Raw genomic sequence first — 24,468 nt, 5'->3', positions numbered from 1 at the left:
AAAATCCTACCGAGTGTAGAGCAACCCTCTCACTCGGGGGCTTAGCTGCAGTCCAAGCACTCGCCTAAGTTATCAAAATCCTACCGAGTGTAGAGCAACCCTCTCACTCGGGGGCTTAGCTGCAGTCCAAGCACTCGCCTAAGTTATCAAAATCCTACCGAGTGTAGAGCAACCCTCTCACTCGGAGGCTTAGCTGCAGTCCAAGCACTCGCCTAAGTTATCAAAATCCTGCCGAGTGAAGAGTAAACCTCTCACTCGGGGGCTTAGCTGCAGCCCAGTGCTCGCCTAAGTGGACTGAGGAATAAGTCGATTGCAGTAAAGGCGCCTTGCTTTGAACCTGCAAAACATATTTCGAGCCAAAGGCAGTCATATTCAAGCACCAAATTCAAGTTTTGAATCGATATCTAAAGGAACCGAGAGTGCTCAGGCGTTAAGCCTGTTAAGGTTTATCGGTTACAATTCCACTCGGCATACCGAGGCAAATTTAAAAGCGCCGAGCCAGAAGAAGTTTTTTACCCCTCCTGTGGAGGGCTGGAAGGAGCAACGAATTCATCAAGGTCAATTCCGTCGGCGATCCGAGTGGCAGCTGCAAGGAAAGTTTCCATAAAGGACCTGAAGTCGTGCTTCTTGGTATTGGCCACCCGAAGGGCCGCCAGCTTCTCTTCTCGTGCATACTTACAGTGGACTCGGGTAAGACACAGAGCAACATCTGCACCACACCGAGCCGAGGACTTCTTCCATTCCTGCACTCGACCAGGAATCGTGTTCAACCGGGCCATCAGCGATTCAAGGTCATTCTGAAGTGTCTCCTCAGGCCAAAGCGTCGAGTCGATGCGAGATGTGGCAGCCTTCAGCCTTGCGAGATAGTCCACGACAGCTGCAACACGGGACTCCAGTCGGAGAACATCCATGGCAACTTCATCGTTCACCGGAGAATTGACGGGGTCGAGGTTTGGCTCCAGCCGGCTAGTTTCTTCTTCGAAGTTTTGACAAAATTCTGCAAGGGTGATCACTAAGTCAAGGAGATGGTCGAATGGAAAATCACAATTGGAAATGTCTGCCAAGCATAGAGGTTTACCTTCAAGCATGAGAAACAGCTTCTTGGCAAGTCCACTCAGGAAGGCCTCCAGATCAGTTTTCTTCCCACTCAATTTGGCGACTTGGTCGGTCAGGGCAGCTTTATCAGTTCTCAGTCGACTGACCTCCTTGTTGGCAATCCCAAGAGCAGCTTTCAGATTGGTATTGTCTTGTTCGAGCTTGGTGACTGAAGCTAACTTCTCGTCAGCAAGCTTGATCTTCTCAGCTAGCTCAAGGTCTTTCTTCTGTTGGGCCTCCCTTACCTTACCTGCAAGTTACAGCAAGATCAGATTTTGAAACAAGCAAGGGGAAAAGCAGTCGTCAGGGTCTCACCAAACATACCTTCGGTCTCCTCCTTTGCCTTTGTCAGCTTCTCCTGAACCAGCTTCAAGCTCAGCTCGACTTGAGTATGCTTGTGCTCCAGCTCTGAGTAGCGAGCCACAAGATCACAAGAGTTCTGCGAAGAACCAATCGACTAAATGTCAAATCTAATTCACTTCCGAGTGAAAAAGGGAAAAACTCACGTTTCTAAGACTACAGCCGAATACAAGCATTCGACCGTAGTCTCGGGGACTACACCCAGTGGGTGCCTTCAGCGTGCCCCCACTAATCCTATTGAAGACAAAGTCAACAAGTCGACCTCAAAAAAAAAAGATGTATTCTCTAAGACTGTGATCAACTGCAAGCAGTCGACCACAGTCTCGGGGACTACACCCAGTGGGTGCACTCAGCGTGCCCCCACCGGTTTGTGAAATCCAGTCGACATAGTCGACTGACAGAAAAATTGACATCATAAAGCCTAAGGCCGACTGCCAGCAGTCGACCTTAGCCTTGGGGACTACACCCAGCGGGTGCACTCAGCGTGCCCCCGCTAATACGGAGCTCAATCGACAACACCCACTGGGTGACTACTATAAATTCCGGAAAAGAAAAGTTTTTGGTGGCATATCCAACAGAACAAACAGCGGTCGACTGACCTGGACATTGCTTTGGAGGGCAGAACTGACGTCATAAGCTGCCTGGCTCGCGTCCCGGATGGTCTTCAGCTGCTCCATCATGAGTCCCGCCTGGCGTATCGCCTCCTTCGCCGCACCGGCTTGGTCCTCTGGGACGTGGTGCATCGTGAAGAGGGAAGGCTGCTGAGCACTCGTCAGTGGGTTCGCGAAGGACACCGTGTGTCGAGTGGTGTTCTCTTCCTCCACAGTCAGAATCTCAGGCGCCGTCACATCCTGAGGCACCTTACTGGCGGACGTTTTCCGACTCCTCCTGCGCTGCAGCGGCTCTTCATCCTCATCATCATCGGGGAGATTGATAACAGTATTGGGTGGAGCTACAGAGAAAGATCAGGATCAGAGATCGCGAGTCAGTCGACTAAGAACGGCGTTAAGAATACAGTACCTGGGTTTGAAGTTGCTGCGTCCTCCATCTCGTGGTCATCAGCCCGGGCCGAGGTTTCAGAAGTAGCAGCACTGCAACTCCAAAGGATCAGTCGACTAACTTCAGCGTCGACCAGAGACAAAGTTCACACAAAATGAGAAGATTCAAACAACACGATTACCCTGATATGGTAGGGATGGACACCTTCATCTTCGGTAGGAGCTTGATCGGCTTCGACGAGGCCGCCCTGGGCTGCTTCGGCGCCTTTTCAGTCGGCACCGGAGAGGTGGTCCGAGGGCGCTTGGTCGACTGAGTGACGGTCGCAACCCCCTTACCACGTTCAGTCGAAGGGTCGTGGACAAGCTTCGACCGCCTTTCTGAGCGCGGTGGTACGACCTCCTCCTCCTCTTCTTCCTCGTCCTCGACGTCATCTTCATCACCGTCATCATCATCGTCGTCGTCATCATCCTCTGCAACATCCGAATCCCATTCCTCCTCTTCCTGGCTCTCGCCCCCGCTCGCCTCGCCCTCCTCAGTCGAAGCTTGTGCCCCATTGGGCATCGAGTACAGCTCGGTGAGGGCCTAGCAGATGTCCAGACAAGGATCAGTCGACCAGTCGGCAGGGTAAACAGAAATGAATGCGACAAAAGCACAGTGGAGAGCAGGGCAAGTATACCTTGTTTGGGTCGCTGTTGTGGTCGAGTGGAGGAATCCTTCTGGCTCCGCGTGGGTTATCCTTATTCCCGGTAACGGCTACCATCCACCTTTCCAGAGTGACGTCGTCGACTGCTTCTGGATGGACTCTAGTCTCGTCTTCGGTCCCACAGTACAACCACATGCAGTGGCTCCGGAACTGAAGGGGCTGGATGCGACGCCTGAGGAAGACCTCCAGAAGGTCCATGCCCGTCACTCCCTCCCGAACCAACTGCACCACGCGCTCCATCAACATCTTCACGTCAGCTTTCTCCTCCGGAATCAGCTTCAGAGGGGAGGGCTTGTTCACTCGGTCCATGGTAAACGGAGGGAGTCCACTCGACTGCCCTGGCGTCGACTGGACCTGGCAGTAGAACCAAGTCGACTGCCAGCCTCTGACGGACTTGGGAAAGGTCATGGGCGGGAAGGTGCTCTTATTCCTCACCTGGATCCCCAGGCCCCCACACATTTGGACGACTCGGGTTCTCTCATCACCTGGGCTCGCCTTCTTCACGGTCTGAGAGCGACACGTGAATATATGTTTGAACAAACCCCAGTGCGGTCGACAGCCCAAGAAACCCTCACACATGGACACGAATGCAGCAAGATAGGAAATGGAGTTTGGGGTAAAGTGGTGAAGCTACGCTCCGAAGAAATTCAAGAAGCCACGGAAGAAAATACTCGGCGGCAAGGAAAACCCATCGATCAACATGAGTGGCCAAAAGCACACACTCACCCTCTTCTGGCTGTGGCTGCCACTCCTTCCCCGGAAGCCTTGCAGCTCCGTGAGGGATCAAGCCCTCGTTGGCCATGTCGAGGAGGTCCTTCTCTATGATGGTCGACTGGATCCAGTCTCCTTGGACCCAGCCCTTCGGCAGACGGGATCTGGACGAGGACCCTCCGTGGCTGGTGGATCTCCCCTTCGCCTTCTCCGACGCCGACGCCTTCTTTGCGCGCTCCAGCGTCGCCGTCTTCTCCTTGGCCATGGTTGCCGGCGAGATGCGCGAAGGGAAGTGGTGCGGGAGCGAGAGCGAGCACGCTGGGCGGAGAAGAAGGAAGCAGAGAGAGGGAGAGAATGCTGAGGCGCAGCACAGAAATCCTTGCCGGGCACATTTATAAGGTCTCTTCCGAGTGGATGACAGGTGGGCCCGTCGATCTAATCATATCTGGGAGCAGTTACGCAGACTGGATACGTGGCGAAAAAGGCGGCGCAGAGATCGAGGCGTCTATGCCCCGTCCCATTCGAACGCCGCAGTCCGCCCCGCTTCGCGCGCGTCCCCAAATTTCGCATCCCGTGGAATCCGCGAACAACAAATCAGTCTGTCAGACGCGGTGTTTCCGGCGATCCGTCGCTCGGAGATCGTCGAAGCCCGAAAGATCACTCGACGCAAAAATAGAATGGATCGAGTCGACTGAAGGCAAATTGCTCCCTGTCAACGAAGAGATTCTTTGGTCCAGGACAACGCACGACCAGGGCACAAAGGTTAATCGGAAACGACATCAACTCCTTCCTCACTCGAAGCCTCAATCCATTCGGGGGCTAATGATGGGGTTATGTACCTAGGGTAGGGTCATGGACCTGATCTAAGTACCTTACCCAAGGACACCCTTAGAAGAAGTCGCCTTCCAGTCGACCAACGAGGGACGCACTCGACTGACTTGAAGGACTCGACCACGAAGACTCACTCGACCACCAGAAGGTCAAGAGGCACTCTGCACTGCAACGGCCTGTAATCAAGTAGACTTTATGATAGTAAAGGCACTTTATGTGGGGCGTTACCAGTAACGCCCCAGACTTAACTCACCTTAAACCCTCTCCTACGTGGGCTGGCTGGGGTCCTGGCGCACTCTATATAAGCCACCCCCCTCCACAGGCAGAAGGGTTCGGCACCTTGTAACTCATATACTCATAATCCACTCGACCGCCTCCGGGCTCCGAGACGTAGGGCTGTTACTTCCTCAGAGAAGGGCCTGAACTCGTACATCCTTTGTGCTTACAACCTCTCCATAGCTAGGACCTTGCCTCTCAATGCCTACCCCCACTCTACTGTCAGGCTTAGAACCACGACACCTGCTGATGCTTTTATTGTTCAAAGTGGTTCAGTTCCAGTACATACAAACAAGCCATATTATGACTTGCATGATTTTTTTTACTTTTTGTACATTCTCATTTAAGTTTTCTTGTGATAGCACACTAATTAACAGAAAAACCTTATGGCATATGACCTTTTCTATGTGTGACGTATATGTAAAGTTAGTTTTCTCTTAAAAAAATCATCCATCGATAAGCTGAATTAGAGGGAAATTCATGGAAAATGAACCAGCATACAAACCATAGTAATAATCCCAGTGAACTAGCTCTACAGACTAGCATACATGTTATTTAGAAACAAGGGGTTTGCCATGCTACAACAGATTCCTGACTAAATTTATCTATTCTACTTGGTCTTTTGATTTGAAACATCTATATATTCCTCATAAACATGTTGGTTTTGCTACCAGCAGTAGGCGCTTTCTTTGTTCTGCAGCTGGGATTTCAGTAAAAGAAAATGTTTAACCTTCAGTGAATATGCACAGTACCAAGACTTTGTTCTGCAGCTCGCATGCCGCATCCATGGCGAGAGGGCCTAGGCTGCTCTGTGCGTGTCGTCATCTTAGCCAGTTGTGTTAATCAGTGGAAATGCGAGAGGGCCACGCCTCACTAGTAATCTTGTTGATTGCCTCTGAACCTGAATGAACAGCCTTGCTCGTTTAGTTATGTGTGTCCATATGATTTATGCTTTGCTATTTTATCCTGTTGTTCCTTTTGATCCCTGTGACTGTTGCAATCAACTCTCACCTGTACCATGATGCTAACTGGTAAATTAGGACAAGAGATGTTTCGATTTTGCACTGCTCATACTGTACATACTGTGATTCATCTGATGGGTTTCTTGCACCTGCAAATGACAGTGTCATGATGTTGTCAACAGTGTGGCTAAGGCAGAAGGTGTATCCAAATATGATGCAGGTGAAGCTGCTGCAGATCAGAAAGGTGAACGCATGTTCGCTTGTATTAAGATATTTTCAGTAATTTAAAGCTGAAATGATATCCTGTAGCAAACTGGGATTATGGTCTGTCTCTTAAACTATCTTTGATCTTGTCCATAATGCTTCCCTGCAGAGCAAAAAGGTTCAACAACCATGAAATCCTAGCTGAGGACGTGCGAGACTGGGATATAGCCAGTGACCGAGGGCAAGGGCAGCGTGCGCAGGTGCTTTCTTTGTTTTCAATCTAATTGTTGTGTTTTATTATCTTGACTACATTTCTCTTTTAATTTATTTTCAATCTTCCAAGCCTGGACATAGTTATTGTATCTTATTATCGTCTTTGGAAGTGGCCGGACCCTTCCGCGAACCCTGCGCAAGCAGGAGCTAACTAACAAGTATTCACTTTCTCGACTGGGTGCAGGGTGATCGACGAGGACTACTGCGGCCCGATGGGAGTCGTGCTCTTCAACTACTCGGAGGCAGACTTCACCGTGAATCCCCGCGACCGCATCATACAGATTATCGTCCAGGTGATTGCGACGCAGGAGGTCCCCGGGGTGGAGGACCTCGACGCCACCGTCCGGACGTCACCGAGGTGGAGGACGACGCCACCGTCCGGAGTTCCTCAAGGTGGAGGACCTCGACGCTTTGTACATACATCTAGAGAAGTGGTCTGGTTAGGTTGGTGGTGAAACGCTAGGGAAGGTACCAACCTTTTAATGATGGTTGTCCTCGTGATCTCTTCGAGTTGAGATGTTGAATGTTGCATCCATGAACACTACAAGTGTTAAGATGGTTCTGTGAAATTTATTTTGCACTGGACGTGTCTCTGATCTCCATTCATGAATACTGCATCTATTTTTATTTTTTAATTACTAATTTGCTACTAGTAGCATTGGGGAAAAAGTGCCCTACTAGTATTTAGGATACCTACTATTATTTAGGATACTACTAGCGGTGGTATTGTAGGCACGCTACTACTACTTCATTAGTAGTAGCGCGGGTCTGTAATAGCAGTAGCGTGGGTGGCACACGCTACTACTAACAAAGTTAGTAGTAGCGCGGGTTCCTCCCACGCTACTACTAACTATTAGCTGTAGCGCGATACTAGTAGCGCGGGTACCCGCGCTGCTAGTAGCCTTTTTCCTAGTAGTGTGACCCTATTGAGCCTTGGAATGTGGACACAGACGCGTAGCCCGCTGCCCTCGCCAAGGTGGGAAGCTGAGCTGGATGGTGGGCGACGACCGCCACGTATGGTCCTTGCCTCTTGAAGCTCCTGGATCGCCTTGGTGATGAACTCCTGAGCAGAAGGTGCTCCGCACCTCGTGCCCTCTCGAGGGAAAGGTGCGGCGAATCATGCCTCCACATGATTCTCGAGCGCCTCCCTCGTGACGACGGCTAGGTCTGAGGCCCTCCAGAAGAGATCCCCCGAGCCCAGCCCGAGGAGGGCGCCGGGCACGCCTTCCTATGCGAGGGAAGGAGGCACCCCATTTGCGGGTGCAAGTCCTGAGGTACTGCTACTGGAGACGCCACCCTCCTGAGGTCCTTGGTGGAGTAACCGCTTCTTCTTCTTGGGGTTAGCCTCAGGAGGGTGCGGGGTGCCTTCGTTGTTAGGGTCTTCAGCCGCCGCAGCCTGGTAAGCGCACTTGAGGGAGCACACCGCATATCTTTCCTCGCAGGTGATCGAGATGACGTCACCGCTCCCTAGCATCTTGAGGACGTTGTAGCCATGGTGGGTTACTGCCATAAACATGGCTAAGGCTGGATACCCAAGGATGGCGTTGTACGGCAAGCGGATGTTGGCGATGTCGAAGTCGATGAGCTCGGTGCAGTAGTTGTCATGCTGGTCGAAGGTGACACGGAGGCGGACCTGCCCTATCGGGGTGGTGGAGCCGTCGGTCACTCCTAAGAAAGGCTTGGTAGGTTGTAGCTGGTCGTATGGCACCTGAAGGCTATCGAATGTCTCGACGGACAGGACATTGAGCCCTGCATCGCCGTCGATGAGGGTCTTGGTGACTTGAGCATTGCTAATGATGGGTGAGCAGAGCATCGGGAGGGCGCCGGCAGTCGCCGCGCACTTGAGCTGGTCCACCAAGCTGAAGGTGATGGCGCACTTGGACCACGTGAACGGGCGCGTTGCCTCGAGCCTAGGAAGGGACGCATTCACCTCACGAGCAAACTGCTTGAAGACACGCTGAGAGGATGGGGCTTGAGCGCCACCCAAGATACAGGCGACGACACGTGATTCCTCAAAACCCCAGCCCCTTGTCCTGATGGTGGTCGTCGTTTCTCGTTGGTGGTGGCGGAAGCGGAGGGAGGCCAGCGTTGCCCTGAGGGCTGTCCTCATGAGGCTGCTCCCTCCAGGAGCCCTCACGAGGCTGGTCCTGCCAGTGGTCCTCGCGAGGTCGGTCACGCCACTCCTGGCGGGGGTTGCGGGTGTCCCAGTGTCCCCCAACTCGTCCCGATCCTCAGCCGTAGCCTCGGTCATTGCGCTCAGGGCGTCGACCGAAGCGCCCATCTCGGATGGCCCTAAGCTCCTGACAGTCGCTGGTGTTGTGGTTGTGAACATTGTGGAAGGCGCAAAATGGGCTATTGGCGTTGGATGACTCAGTGTGGTCGTGGTCGCGCTTCATCTCCGGCTCTACCGCGAGCACGGCAGCCCCCTTGCACTTCACATCCTTGATCTTGGCCTTCTTGTCGTCCTGATCGGCAGCTGGGAGCTCAAGGAGGGAAAGGTTCCCTTCGTCAGCCCTTGCGCACTTGGTTGCCATGTTGAACATTTCCAGGGCCGAGCATAGCTCCTCGTGGATGGCAAGCTCCTCCTTCATCTTGATGTCGCGGACGCCATCGGAAAATGCAGCGATGAGGCCTGCTGCTCGTTTGGTGCCGGGCCGATGGCGCCGTTGGTAGCGGGTGATCAAGAACAGCAGGAAGGTCTGCCAACGGGCGCCGCCTGGGTGACATGGGCGGCGAGGGCGTCCTAGCACTCAGCACGGGCTCGGCGAGCATCAGACATGGATGCGGTGGAGCTGTTGAAAGATCGTGGATGTCACCTAGAGGGGGGTGAATATGCGTTTTAAAATAATTACGGTTTAGGCTTGAACAAATGCGGAATAAACCTAGCGGTTAATTTGTCAAGCACAAAACCTAAAACAACTAGGCTCACCTATGTGCACCAACAACTTATGCTAAGCAAGATAAGCAACTATGTGATAGCAAGATATATGACAAGAAACAATATGGCTATCACAAAGTAAAGTGCATAAGTAAAGGGGCTCGGGTAAGAGATAACCGAGCCACGCGGAGACAACGATGTATCTCGAAGTTCACACCCTTGCGGATGCTAATCTCCATTTGGAGTGGTGTGGAGGCACAATGATCCCCAAGAAGCCACTAGGGCCACCGTAATCTCCTCACGCCCTCGCACAATGCAAGATGCCGTGATTCCACTAAGGGACCCTTGAGGGCGGTCACCGAACCCGTACAAATGGCAACCCTTGGGGGCGGTTACCGAACCCATACACTTTGGAAACCCTTGGGGGCGGTCACCGGAATCTGTCAAATTGCTCGGGGCGATCTCCACAACCTAATTGGAGACCCCGACGCTTGCCCGGAGCTTTACACCACAATGATTGAGCTCTGAACACCACAAAGGTTGGGGTTAACTCCCCAACGACACCATGAAACTTCACCATAATGGAATATGGCTCCAAGGTGACCTCAACCGTCTAGGGCACCCAAGCACCCAAGAGGAACAAGCTCAAGGGTACCAAGCACCCAAGAGTAATAAGCTTCTCAACTTGTAACTTCCATGTATCACCGTGGAGATCTCAAACCGATGCACCAAATGCAATGGCAAGGGCACACGGAGTGCCCAAGTCCTTCTCTCCCAAATCCAACCGAAGCAACAAATGCTAGGGAGGAAAATGAGAGGAAGAACGAAGAAGAGAACACAAAGAACTCCAAGATCTAGATCCAAGGGGTTTCCCTCACATAGAGGAGAAAGTGATTGGTGGAAACGTGGATCTAGATATCCTCTCTCTTTTCCCTCAAGAACTAGTAAGAATCATTGGAGGGATTGAGAGTTAGCAAGCTCGAAGAAGGTCAACAATGGGGGAAGAACACGAGCTAAAGAGATAAGGTTCATTGGGGAAGAAGACCCCCTTTTATAGGTGGGGAAGAATCCAACCGTTATGCTCGCAGCCCGCACAGAGCTATACTACCGCTCCCTTTGAAAAACAATAGAGAGGAGGAAAAAGGACAGTAGAACCACCGGAGCGGTAATACCGCTCGACCTCACGGTACTACTGCTAGGGATAGCGGTACTGCCGCAAATGGTAGCGGTACTACTGCCTGCGAGCGGTACAAAAAAAATACTTCCGTGCCTACTTCTGCTGAGCAAAACATGAGATTTTGGTCCGCTGCAGCCTTTACCAAAACAGCCACAACTTCTGCAAACGGACTCCGAATTCAACGAAACCAAGTTTGTTGGAAAGCTAACGACATGGGCTAACACAATATTAATAGAAATATCAATAAGAAGAAAATGAGAAAAGGACCATAATAAAATGGTGAGAACCCTTCCTCGGATAAGACCGGTAAAACCTCCAACACCGAAAACATCATAGAAGATGCATGCGAACTCCGTTTTCGACAAACTCAAGCTTGTCATCAAGATGACCATAAGCTATAAGACTCACACATAGAACCAAACAAGAACCAAGAAAGATGATGCAAGCATGCAATGGTTTGAGCTCTCTACGAACGATACGATCAAGCTACTCACTTGAGAGCCCCCCTTCATAGTATGGCAAACGGTCCCATAACCCGGTCTCCAAACTACCACCATGAGACCGGTAGAATATAGAACCTACCAAGGCCAAACCTTTGCCTTGCACAAACTCCACTTGAGCTAGATGTAGATGATCTTGACTTCCTCAAGTAGGACCACCTTTCTTGATTGCGTTGGCTCGGTGAAGACTAGTATATTGCTCCCCCATACTCCATTATGGGTGAGCCACTTTTCGACACATCTTCACAAGTCCATTGTCACCACAATGGATGACAATATTCAAGCACTTGATCTCTTCGTGATGCATCATTTGAACATGCACACCGCAACCTAACCCCACAAAGAACTCTCACGAAGACTATGGGTTAGTACACAAAGTGTAATGGTCAATGCTTACCATACCATGGGATCAATTGATCCCTCTCGGTACATATTCTATGCTTTGTGATTTGATCAACTTGATTCACTCTTGACTTAGTCTTGATCAACCTTGAACCTTTCCAACTCTCTTCATTTGGATGATGCCTTGAAGTTAAGCATGAATGATCACACAATCTTCTTCTTCAAGACATGCTTGCGATAAGCTCAACTCTCACATGACCAATCTTTAGGTAATTCCTTGAATAGCACCTTGGTCGACACAAACTCTCCTTGAAACCAACACATGTACTCCAAGAAAATCCTATGGACAAAACCTTCAAATATAACTCAAGGCAACCATTATCCATAGAGATTGTCATCAATTACCAAAACCAAACATGGGGGCACCGCATGTTCGTTCAGCTGTGCAGCGTGAATCACGGAAGAATAGCTTCATCGCACCCCTACCTGGCATGCCAAATGTCGGATTGCGGGTTCCGGCAAACCCTTGAGGTTCGAACACTGGGGTGCACACAAAGATCTCTCTCTCTCCCTCGCTCAGTCTTGCAATGATCTCAAAGCCTAGCTCGCCGAACCCAAAGAACAAGAGACATGAGGGTTTATACTGGTTTGGGCCACCGTTGTGGTGTAATACCCTACTCTAGTGTGGTGTGGTGGATTTCCCATAGGCTGAGGATGAACTAGTACAAGGGATGAACAGTCTCCTGAGGAGAGGTGTTCTTGAGCTCGGTGAGCTTGTGTGTGTGAGGATGGTCTAAATGATCCGTCCAAGATGAGCTGATCCTCGACTACGATGGTGGCTGGCCCTATTTATAGAGGCCCCGGTCCTCTTCCCAAATGTTTAGGAGGGAAGGGATCCCACAACGGCTAATTTCGAAGGGAGACAACTAGTACAGGTTATCCTGACAAAAGGTGGTCTTTGCCTGCCAAAGGCGCTGGTGGTGACGCCGCCGTGGGCTCCGCGATGACCTTCGTCCTTCTGTCCTGCTGGTCTTGGTCTTGTTGTACCAATATGGAAACCTTTGCCTGATGCCTCGGGACTCCTCGCTTGCGCCTACTTCCTTAGCACCAAAGAGGAAACTGGCACCCTACGCCCGCTAGTGCCCGCCTAGCCTTGGTCGTCATGGCTCACGTCACGCGGGCCTCGCGAGGTGCACCCTTGCATAGATATCTCCGCTCCTCAGGAGCCAGCCTAGCGAGGCCGCCCCGGAGGAGGTCTTGGTACCGTACACCTTGCGAGGCTTGGCCCCCTCGCGAGGGTCTTGAGTGGTTGCTGGTGAAGATGGGCCATACCAGGCCGTTGGTGGAGCCATGCCCTAGGCGGCAGGTAGGAAAGTATGGGTACCCCTGTTCCCAGGACGCTAACACACATACCATGATAAAGTTTTGAAGAAGTTCAAAATGGATCAGTCAAAGAAAGGGTTCTTTCCTGTATTACAAGGTGTGAAGTTGAGTCAGACTCAATGCCCGACCACTGCAGAAGATAGAGAGAAAATGAAAGTCATTCCCTATGCCTCAGCCATAGGTTCTATCATGTATGCAATGTTGTGTACCAGACCTGATGTGTGCCTTGCTATAAGTTTAGCAGGGAGGTACCAAAGTAATCCAGGAGTGGATCACTGGACAGTGGTCAAGAACATCCTGAAATACCTGAAAAGGACTAAGGATATGTTTCTCGTTTATGGAGGTGACAAAGAGCTTGTCGTAAATGGTTACGTCGATGCAAGCTTTGACACTGATCCGGATGACTCTAAGTCACAAACCGGATACATATTTATATTGAATGGTGGAGCTATCAGTTGGTGCAGTTCCAAGGAGAGCGTCGTGGCGGGATCTACGTGTGAAGCGGAGTACATAGCGGCTTCGGAAGCAGCAAATGAAGGAGTCTGGATGAAGGAGTTCATATCCGATCTAGGTGTAATACCTAGTGCATCAGGTCCAATGAAAATCTTTTGTGACAATACTGGAGCAATTGCCTTGGCGAAGGAATCCAGATTTCACAAGAGAACCAAACACACCAAGAGACGCTTCAATTCCATCCGCGATCAAGTCAAGGAGGGTGACATAGAGATTTGCAAAATACATAGCAATCTGAATGTTGCAGACCCGTTGACTAAGCCTCTTCCACGAGCAAAACATGATCAGCACCAAGACTCCATGGGTGTTAGAATCATTACTATGTAATCTAGATTATTCACTCTAGTGCAAGTGGGAGACCGAAGGAAATATGCCCAAGAGGCAATAATAAAGATGTTATTTATATTTCCTTATATCATGATAAATGTTTATTATTCATGCTAGAATTGTATTAACCGGAAACTTAGTACATGTGTGAATACATAGACAAATAGGGTGTCCCTAGTATGCCTCTACTTGACTAGCTCGTTAATCAAAGATGGTTAAGTTTCCTGACCATAGACATGTGTTGTCATTTGTTCAACGGGAGCACATCATTAGAGAATGATGTGATGGACAAGAACCATCCGTTAGCTTAGCATAATGATTGTTTAGTTTTACTGCTATTGCTTTCTTCATACTTATACATATTCCTCTGACTATGAGATTATGAAACTCCCGAATACCGGAGGAACACTTTGTGTGCTATCAAATGTCACAACATAACTGGGTAACGATTCTCTTCGGGTGTCTCCACAGGTGTCTGTTGAGTTGGCATAGATCGATATTAGGATTGGTCACTCCGTGTATCGGAGAGGTATCTCTGGGCCCTCTCGGTAATGCACATCACTATAAGCCTTGCAAGCAATGTGACTAATGAGTTAGTTATGGGATGATGCATTACGGAACGAGTAAAGAGACTTGCCGGTAATGAGATTGAACTAGGTATGATGATACCGATGATCGAATCTTGGGCAAGTAACATACCGATGACAATGGGAATAACATATATTGTTATGCGGCTTGACCGATAAAGATCTTCGTAGAATATGTAGGAGCAATTATGAGCATCCAGGTTCCACTATTGGTTATTGACCAGAGATGTGTCTCGGTCATGTCTACATAGTTCTCGAACACGTAGGGTCCGCACGCTTAACGTTCAATGACGATTTGTATTATGAGTTATATGTTTTGATGACCAACTTTGTTTGGAGTCCCGGATGAGATCACGAACATGCCGATGAGTCTTGAAATGGTCGAGAGGTAAAGATTCATATATTGGAAGGTTATATACGGACATCGGAATGGTTCCGAAGAAGATCGGGGATTTTTCGGAGTACCGGGAGGTTACTAGGACTCTATTCCTAGTAGGATTTACCCCCCTCCTTCCATCTAACGGAGAGGGGAAAAGGGAAAGGAGGGAGGAAAGGGGGGCTGCGCCCCCACCCCTTGTCCAATTCGAATTGGGCTTGGGGGGCACCTCCTGTGGCAGCCTCCCTCTCTCCACTATGGCCCAATAGGCCCATTAACTTTCTCGGGGGGTTCCGGTAACTTTCCCAAGGCTCTAAACAATCCCCGATCTTCTTCGGAACCATTCCGGTGTCCGTATATAACCTTCCAATGTATGAATCTTTACCTCTTGACCATTTTGAGACTCCTCGTCATGTCCGTGATCTCATCCGGGACTCCGAACAAACTTCGGTCATCAAAACATGTAACTCATAATACAAATCATCATCGAACGTTAAGCATGCGAACCCTACGGGTTCGAGAACTATGTAGATATGACCGAGACACATCTCCGGTCAATAACCAATAGCGGAACCTGGATGCTCATATTGGCTCCTACATATTCTACGAAGATCTTTATCAGTCAAACCGCATAACAACATACGGCATTCCCTTTGTCACCGGTATGTTACTTGCCCGAGATCATTGTTAAGGAAATCATTAATTGCTAACTGCTCGGTTGGCTAGTGGGTAGGAGATTAATCGGCTAATCGGCAAGTTAATCGGCCATTTAATCAAGTAATTGGACGATTATTTGGTTTATCGGCTACTAGATGACCCTGCGAGTAGGGATTAATCGGCAAGTTAACTAGTTAATCGGATGTATTCTTGAACAGGGCCCGAGATTCGATTGTCGGTATCATTATACCTAGTTCAATCTCGTTACCGGCAAGTCCCTTTACTCGTTCCGTAATGCATCATCCCGTAACTAACTCATTAGTCACATTGCTTGCAATGCTTATAGTGATGTGCATTACCGAGAGGGCCCAGAGATACCTCTCCGATACACTGAGTGACAAATCCTAATCTCAATCTATGCCAACTCAACAAACACCTTCAGAGACACCTGTAGAGCATCTTTATAATCACCCAGTTATGTTGTGATGTTTGATAGCAAACAAAGTGTTCCTCTGGTATTCAGGAGTTGCATAATCTCATAGTCAAAGGAATATGTATAAGTATGAAGAAAGCAATAGCAATAAAACTAAACAATCATTATGCTAAGCTAACAGATGGGTCTTGTCCATCACATCATTCTCTAATGATGTGATCCCATTGATCAAATGACAACACATGTCTATGGTTAGGAAACTTAACCGTCTTTGATTAACGAGCTAGTCAAGTAGAGGCATACTAGGGACACTCTGTTTGTCTATCTATTCACACATGTACTAAGTTTTCGGTTAATTCAATTCTAGCATGAATAACAAACATTTATCATGATATAAGGAAATATAAATAACAACTTTATTATTTCCTCTAGGGCATATTTCCTTCAGTATCACACTTGCACTAGAGTCAATAATCTATATTACATAGTAATGATTCTAACACCAATGGAGTCTTGGTGCTGATCATGTTTTGCTCGTGGAAGAGGCTTAGTCAATGGGTTTGCAACATTTAGATCCGTATATATTTTGAAAATCTCCATGTCTCTCTCGTTGACTTGATCGCGGATGGAATTGAAGCGTCTCTTGATCTATATAGTTCTCTTGTGAAATTTGTATTCCTTCGCCAAGGCAATTGCTCCAGTGTTGTCACAAAATACTTTCATTGGACCCGATGCACTAGATATTACACCTAGATCGGATATGAACTCCTTCATCCAGACTCCTTAATTTGCTGCTTCCGAAGAAGCTATGTACTCTGCTTCACACATAGATCCCGCCACGATGCTCTGCTTGGAACTGTACCAACTGACAGCTCCACCATTCAATATAAATATGTATCCGGTTTGTGACTTAGAGTCATCAAGATCAGTGTCAAAGCTTGCATCGCCGAAACCATTTACGATAAGCTCTTTGTCACCTCCATAAACGAGAAACATATCCTTAGTCCTTTTTAGGTATTTCAGGATGTTCTTGACCGATGTCCAGTGATCCACTCCTGGATTACTTTGGTACCTCCCTGCTAAGCTTATAGCAAGGCACACATCAGGTCTGGTACACAACATTGCATACATGATAGAACCTATGGCTAAGGCAGAGGGAATGACTTTCATTTTCTCTCTATCTTCTACAGTTGTCGGGCATTGAGTCTGACTCAACTTCACACCTTGTAATACATGCAAGAACTCTTTCTTTGACTAATCCATTTTGAACTTCTTCAAAACATTATCAAGGTATGTGCTTTGTGGAAGTGCAATTAAGATTCTTGATCTATCTAGATCTTGATGCCCAATCGCTGGTACGCATCGATGCTATACAAACGCTTTTAAAACCCATTTCCGTGACAATATTTGGAACCGTCGCCTAGTGAGTGATGGTGATAGGGGGTCCTTCCCACACGACCCAGAAACCGTCGGGGATATGGCCCTCCTGGCACACACGGTTGGCAAAATGAGTTTGTGTGCGGCCGAAGAGCGCTCAAATATGGAAATATGTACAATAAAGCTAAAAAATACAATTATACAGGCGAAATTATTCCGGTCACAAGTACATCCCACATAGTGAGTCCCCGCTAAATATCTCCATTCGTATGCACATCCCACACAGTCGCTCCAAGGAAAATGTTTCCGTTCATAGGTACATCACACACACCTGTTAAATCGTTTGTGATAACGTTGGCATTGCACATGTTATTAACAATTTTATCATTTGCATTATTGAATGCATCACACACGATTCGTAGAAGAAACTGTGTGGCAAAGGCTATCCATCACACACAGTTTTTATGTCGTAAACGTTTGCGTAACGTGGCCTAATGCAAACAGTTTTCAAGAGGATGTCGTGTGTGTGCAGTGGAGATTGATCGCACACGTAGTGGATCCTATAAACATTTCTGATCTCCACGTCTATCACAGACATTTCGCTTGCAAACCGTGTGCAGTGTAATCCTAATTAATCCCTAATTTAAAAATCACATGTTTTGAATCTGAAAGTAGGCAATCACTTATTTCATATCCAACCATGTTTATTACAAATATAGGTTCAACAACGAATGCATAATTCGATGCAAAGGTACATATACTGAAGAACTATAGAAGCGCCAAGTAAAGAATGATGAAGCACAGTTGTACTAAAGGCTGTAAAGAGAGAGGCGAAAGACATTCTAGTTGCTAGATAAGGTGAAGTGAAATGCCCATATTGTGCCCTCCTCCATGCGTAATGCACGCATGACTCTAGGCCAACCCCTTGTGATGGCTGCCCGTCCATCCTTCCCTGTCTTCATTACGACTTCTCGATGCTCACTGTAGTCTGGATCAAATAATTTAACCTTCATTGTGTGTCCACCAATCATGTACTTTGTGAGGTAATCTTGAGTGAACTGCTTCGGGAACCACTGGGAACGCAACTCATTATGGGCAGTAAAAACATAAGGCTGCAGAGTTTGTAGTTACCATCCTACAGCTCACTTTTGTGTTGGGTAGAGCATAAACAAATAATTTGCTTGCCACCATTTGTATCTTTTTGCTAATAATCCTTATCAGTTTCCTCACTTGATGCTTGTTCATGAATATCTCATTGCCCCATCCGCAAAAAGGGTCGACGCGTGGATCCTTGCCAAGGGCATATGTACCTACAAGCAACAAGTCAATATTATAATCTAACAAGTGTCCAGGCCTAGATCTATATACACTACATTATGGAACGACGAGGGGAGTACAGGCCAAGGGATGAAGCTAACCATGCGGAAAATGGTGGCCACTCCCATTGTTGTCCTGCATTAGTGGAAAGGAATGATAAGTACGACAACCTTAACATCAAACAAATATAGCAAAGGTAAACAAAATCATCTTCAAATGATAGCTTGAATGTGTTGGTTTCAGCATGCTATTAAAGCAGATATAAAATGGAAGGCAATGTTACCGACAGCAGGCTTAACAGCCATCAAATATTGCAATTCAAACTGGTATTGTTTAAAATGAATAGAACGTAGGTAATGCTTAAACATCACACTGGATAAATGTGTAAAACTAAAATAAAGGGCATGTGTTAACTACACCAGGAATAACTGGAACCAAATATAGCCGTTCAAACTGGTATTAATGTAGTCGAGCGACACAGTTCCGACTTGCACATAATGAACAACACATTGCGAATGACTGAAATAAACAAGGCATAAATGACCAGTATAACAACCAGATATAGCCATTGAAAACTAGATAGAGTCTCACTACAACAAACCTAACAAGCAAATACAGATAAACATGGCATATGCTTGAAAACTGGACAAATGCTCACTGCAACCAACCTAACAAGCAGATAAAGATAAACAAGGCATCTGCTTGATAACTGGACAAATTCTAAAAAAAGCAACCTAACAACCAAATACAGATAAACAAGGCATCTGGTTGATAACTGGACAAATGCTAAAAAAACAACCTAACAACCAAATACAGATAAACAAGGCATCTTCTTGATAACTGGACAAATGCTCACTGCAACCAAACTAAGAACCAAATACATATAAACAAGGCATCTGCTCGATAACTAGAAAAATGCTCACTCCAGCCAACCTAACAACCGAATACAGATAAACAAGGCATCTACTCACTATAAACAACCAAATATAGCCATTCGTGAAACTAAAGTGGACAATTCATACTTAAACATCACATAGCCCTATTGAACAATACATTTTTTGCATAACTGAAATAATTAAACATGATGCAGTTAAAGCACCGCACGGCAAATGCTACAACAACAAAGGGTATGGGTTGGCAAGCTAGAAAAGGTAAGATTTGCTGATAGAATGTTGCCTCACATTTCATGGACGGGATCCTTCCAGTTGGAAGAGCACAGACCCATGGTGCGTTCTCGAATGTCACATATGGGCTATTTCACCTTGGAAGAACCTTCGTGGGTGCCCTCCTCGTGGTCATGGTCGATGAGATCTAACTTGGCAATTGAGGATCCCAAGCCACCGCCGTAGAACGTGCCCTTCAGAATGACAAAAAATGGGCTCGATGGCGTATAAAGCTCGCAAATCCTTGACCGCTTGGTGGAGGAGATCAGCGGCAGGGCCATCGAAGAGATCGACGGCGGTTGAACCAGAGGGGTTGGGGATGGACCACTTAACCTATGGCATGGCCCTCGTGAAGCCGTCGCTCTGGACGAGCTTGATGTCGTAGCCAGCTTTCCTGAGATATAGTAATACGCTAGCCCGCTGACATGAAGCCCTCGGCATGGCAACGTAGTCCATGTCTTTGCCGGTTCCGCGGCGACATGTTACTCCGGGATCGATAGGTCGGGGCGAATGGTGGCCACCTCGCCAACGACCGCCGGGGAGGCCATGATAAACCTCTTCTTGGCCGAACGCTCGTCGGGCTCCCCGGGATATGTGGTCGAGCTTAGGCTGCGACGTTCTGGAGCAGGGGATGTGGATCTGGCAGGGAGGGACACCGCATGCCTCATCTAAAAACTCAGGGGAGCGGGGCGACGGTATGGGAATCGCTGGGTAACCTGAACTTTATTATGTAAGCTAGGAGGAATGGAAAGACCGGGAGGGGTTGGCGGCGGCGCCGGCGGTGGCCGCAAGCTAGGGTTTGAGGGGGGATGGGGGCAGGTGGGGGACTGTGGAGGGGGGGTTGGTGTTTGAGGATATGCCGCGGCTACTAAAAATTGATGGTGGTGGACGAGGGAGGGCGATGGTTCAAATGCCTCGGCTACTGCAATTTTACTATAAGGTCGGTGCTGGAGTGTGGGCGACGGTTGAAGTACGTCGGCTACTAAAATTTGGGTAAAGGAATTGATACGGGGCGGGAGTTCCCAAGATCGCGCACGGTCCAATAACAATATGCGTGTGTGATAATAAGGAAAAGTGGTGTGGAACCGCCGATTTTTGCAACGCTCAAGGCGGGTAGTTTGTTTTTATATTTCTGGCTATCTGGTCGATTGCACACGGTTCATCCTAATTTCCAAATAAACTTACGCGCCTTTAGCTTTCACAGGTGGTGGTTTTACACCGCACTTGCATCGCACAAAGTTAAGCCAGTACATCCACCCTTTGCTCGCGCTTGCACGGTCGTGGTGATTTTACAGCGCACTTGCATCGCACACGGTTGTGCCAGTAGCTCCACCTTTGCTTGCGGCCCGAAAATATGTATGGGTACGGTGGTGTGTGATGTGTTCAAATCCCAAATGCACAACTTCGATGGGCCACCAACTACATTACAAACAGAACACCGTACCCGACTCCAAGCCTGGTTCAATACGTATGATGTCAGTTTCCCAACTTCGAGGCGGCGGTGGGGGGGTCATCCCACGCATGCGCAAACTTTATTTGGTCTAGCATGGGACACACACACACACACACACACACATATATATATATATACATCTATATCTATACACCTATATAGTGGGCGAATAACTTTGAAAGTTGGTCGTTGGATGAAGCCAAGCCGACGGTACAGAGATGGAAAATCCGAGCACTATTGGCCCTTCGATATCATCTACATTCCACCAGATTCTGCCACATGTACAATCTAGAAGACTCCATGATTGAACTTAAGCATAATGCACAAACCTCAAAACACAAGCACTTCTCCTTTCTTCTCTAGAATCTTCCATATCTTAATTTCCCAAACTTGTTTTTCTAAATGAATTGTCACTTTTTGTTTTTACCTTTACAATGCACAATTCAATGAATCTTAAAATAGATTTGTTTATAAAACTAATTGATTTTGGATGAGAGGAACTATAAGAATTAAATGAACATCTACATCATGCATGTATGACTCAAACCTTCAATGCCCACTGACACAGGTAGCGGTAAAACAATGGGAGAAGAGGCGGGAAACCGATGAGAGGAGTGGCGAGAAATGGTAGCCTGTTTTGAAAACCTAGTAGAGAAGGAAGCGTGAGCTAGCATGACGCATGCGCATAGTGCTTACCCATGTACTGCATGTGTTGTCGAAAGGGCTCAGGGTTGTCCTTCGATCTCGGAGCATCCAACGCTGCACACATACGATCCGTGGGGTTTGGGTTCTGGCCAATCAGAACGCATGACTCAGATCACGCGTGCAGCAGAGGGGATAATATCGTACGGAAACCAACATTCGATGGAAACCGGTGAAAACCACGAGAAAAAGATGTTTTGAGGTTTCATTTTTTAAATGTGGGATGTTAAGAGGATGATGTTTTATTGCCACACAAAATTTCAAGTTGAAACACATTACGAGATGTGAGCTATGAAAAAGAAAAAATCAGCGTTGAATAGTGCCGAATAGTAATGTCACTATTCATGGCTGAATTTGTCTTTTTCATAGCTCACATCTCGTAATGTTTTTCAACTTGAAATTTTTTCCACAATAAAACATCACCTTCTTAACATCCCACATTTTTTTAGTTTTTTATGAAACTTTAAAACATCGTTTCCATGAAGTTTTCATCGAATATCAGCTTTTGTGAGTGAACCGTGTGCTATTTGAAAACATTTCGTGAGAAGAATCTCGGTTTTTAAATCCCCGCAAATCCAAAACTAAGCCGAAAATCATGAAACCTGGCATGGTGTCATGACATGGCACTTATATGTCGAGGAATTTTTTTCGTCCATTGTGGCGCAAGTTTTATTACAAGCCTCTTACAAACCGGAGCTTCTCTCAAAGAAGCCTCATGGTTCCAATAGGGAAATGTGTCCCTTTTGTGGGCGAAACATAATCACTGCCTCTTTTCGCCTTGTATTTTCTTCTACGGGCAACATGGAACGATAGGATATCTGTGCTGAAATTTAAACTTATTCAGGGTTCGTTTGGCCTTTTTATACACTAATTGAGTTTTCTAGGCATTTAATGTCCATAATTCAAATCTGAACTTCAAATACATGCTCCAGTTCACCAAAATGGCTAGAAAATTTATACATGTGTCCTTGGGTGCATGTTTAGGTCCCATGCCAGGAATGGGAACAAATTACAACCGTACCCGCGTCCTGGCTTGTCCTCAAACATTTGGAATCTCGATTTTTAAATCCCCGTAAATCCTAAACTCACCAGAAAGTCATCAAAGGTGGCATGGTGTCACGTCATGGCACATATATGTCGTGGTAAAAACATTGACCAATTTGGACCAAGCTTTATTAGAAACCTCTTACAAAAACCAGAGCTTCTCTCAAAGAAGCCTCGTGGTTCCGATAGGGAAACGTGTTCCCCTTGTGGGAGAAACATAATCACTGCCTCTTTTCGCCTTGTATTTTCTTCCACGAGCAACATGGAACGATATGATATCCCTGCCAAAATTTAAACTTATTTAGGGTTCGTTTGGCCTTTTTATATATACACTAATTGAGTTTCCTAGGCATTTAATGTCCATAATTCAAATCTGAACTACAAATACATGCTCCAGTTCACCAAAATGGCTAGAAAAATTATGCATGTGTCCTTGGGTGCATGTTTAGGTCCCATGCCAGGAATGGGAACGAATTACAACCGTACCGGTGTCCTGGCTCATCCTCAAACATTTCGAATCTCGGTTTTTAAGTCCCCATAAATCCAAAACTCACCAGAAAGTCATCAAAGGTGGCATGGTGTCACGTCATGGCACATATATGTCGTGGTAAAAACATTGCCAATTTGGGCCAAGCTTTATTACAAACCTCTTACAAAAACCCGGAGCATGTCGCAAGAACCCTCGTGGTTTCGATAGGGAAACGTGTTCCCTTGTGGGCCAAACGATAATCACTCCCTCTTCTAGCCTCGTATTTTATTCTACATGCGACACGGAACAGTGGGAGATTCACGCTGAACTTTAAAATTATTCAGGGTTTGTTTGACCTTTTTTATTCATTAATTGAGTTTTCTAGGCAATTTAATGTCCATAATTCAAATCCGAACTACAAATACATGCTCCAGTGCACCAAAATGGCTAGAAAAAACTTACATGTTTCATTGGGGTGCATGTTTAGGTCCCATGCAATGAATGGGAACGAATTCAACCATCTCGCCGTCCTGGCTTGGCCACAAACATTGCGAATCTCGGTTTTTAAATCTCTGTAAATCCAAAACTCACTAGGAAATCATGAAACTTGGCATGGTGTCACTACATGGTACATATAATTGTCCAATTGGGGCGAAGCTATATTACAAGCCTCTTACAAACCGGATCCTATCGCAACCCTTGTGGTTCCGGAAGGGAAATATGCCCCTCTTGTGGGTGAAACGATAATCGCTGCCTCTTCTTTCCTTGAACTTTGTTTTCCACAGGCAACATAGAATAACAGGAGTGTCAGGCTGAAAATTAAAACTGTTCAGGGTTCGTTTGGCCATTGTATATATATATATATTACTAATTACTAAGTTTTCTACGCATTTAATGTAGTCCATAGTTCAAATTTGAACTACAAGCACTTGCTCAAGTGAGGCAAAATGGGTGGGGAATCGTACATGTGTCATTGGGTGCATGTTTAGGTCTCAATAAGGAATGTGAATGAATTACAAACTTGTCATTGTCCTGAAACATTGAGAATCTCGGTTAAATCCCACTAAATCAAAAACTCACCCAAAAACATGAAACTTGGCATGGTTTCATGACATGGCACATATATGTTGTGGTAAAAAAATCATCCACTTCGAGAAGAGGCGCACACATTAGTAGCCAACGAAGTCCTTTTTGAAACAAAAAGCTAACACGTTAATATCACAAACGATTGTATTATATTAACCATGTCGAAATTTAACCATACTCGGTGGTGTGCGTGCAGCTGTTTGATTAGACGGGACGAGCGGGAGAAGTCCGCCGTGTAGGCTCGACGGGATGTGTGCGAGCAGTCTGCCG

The 24,468-nt window shown here is 47.2% G+C and overlaps 1 pseudogene; it reads left to right on the top strand.

Moving 5' to 3' along the window:
* LOC119352427 overlaps positions 1–6,937 on the top strand; it is a 15,813-nt pseudogene extending 8,876 nt beyond the window's left edge.
* Positions 6,938–24,468: the final 17,531 nt, after the last annotated feature.

Source organism: Triticum dicoccoides, chromosome 1A (assembly GCF_002162155.2).
Source record: "Triticum dicoccoides isolate Atlit2015 ecotype Zavitan chromosome 1A, WEW_v2.0, whole genome shotgun sequence".
In the NCBI taxonomy this organism is placed as follows: domain Eukaryota; kingdom Viridiplantae; phylum Streptophyta; class Magnoliopsida; order Poales; family Poaceae; genus Triticum; species Triticum dicoccoides.
This window is presented reverse-complemented; position numbering and strand designations above follow the sequence as displayed.